Source organism: Chrysochloris asiatica, unplaced genomic scaffold (assembly GCF_000296735.1).
Source record: "Chrysochloris asiatica unplaced genomic scaffold, ChrAsi1.0 scaffold00165, whole genome shotgun sequence".
In the NCBI taxonomy this organism is placed as follows: domain Eukaryota; kingdom Metazoa; phylum Chordata; class Mammalia; order Afrosoricida; family Chrysochloridae; genus Chrysochloris; species Chrysochloris asiatica.
Window position 1 is genome coordinate 5,711,858 of NW_006408683.1, and position 1,002 is coordinate 5,712,859.

The following is a 1,002-nucleotide window of genomic DNA, read 5'->3' on the forward strand; positions in this document are numbered from 1 at the left end:
GATCAAACATGCAATCAAGATGTATTTATAATTACTGGTGATTAGAATACAAAGGTAGAAAACAAAGAGGAAGGATCAGTAGTTGGAAAATATGACCTTGGTGATAGAAACAATTTTGGAGATAACATGGTAGAATTTTGCAAAACCAATGACTTCTTCATTGCAAATATCTTTTTAAAACAAGATAAAAGATGATTATGCACTTGGAGCTCACCAGGTGGAATAACCAGAAACCAAACTGACTACATCTGTGGAAAGACATGGTGGAAAAGCTCCATATCATCAGCCAAAACAAGACCAGGGGCAGACTGTTCATATATTCAGGTTGAAGCTGAAGAAAATGAAAACAAGTCCATGAAAGCCAAAATATGAGCTTGAATACATCCCATCTGAATTTAGAGATCTTCTGGACAATGCTGAAATTCAGAACTACATATAAAGAACTACATATGAAGAAACTGGCAAGAAAGAGCACAAAAAACATGAACTCAGCCCAGGAAGGCATGCAGAACAAAGAAACCAGCAGCACCACAAAAAATTAACATAATGACAGCAATTAATTCATACCTATTGGTAATTACACTGAATATCAATGTATTAAATGCACCAATTAAAAGACAGAGAGTGACAGAATGGATAAAAAAACAAGATCCTTCAATATGCTGTATGCAAGAGACTTACCTTACACACAAAGACAAAAACAGAATAAAAGTTAAAGGATGGAAACAAATATACCAAGCTAATTGGAAGCTGTGGGCTAATGCATCAGATTGCAAAGTCGTTTGAAATGCAAAGTCGGTGGTTCAAGCTCATCAGCTGCTCTTTGGAAACTCTATACAGGGTTGCTATGAGTTGGAATTGACTCAACAGCACTTAACAACAACAACAATTGCAATAAAAAATGAGCAGGAATGGCAATGATAAAATAAACTTTAAGGCAAAAACCGGCATAAGAGATAAAGAAGGCCATTATCTCATGATTAAAGGGTCAATTGAATAACA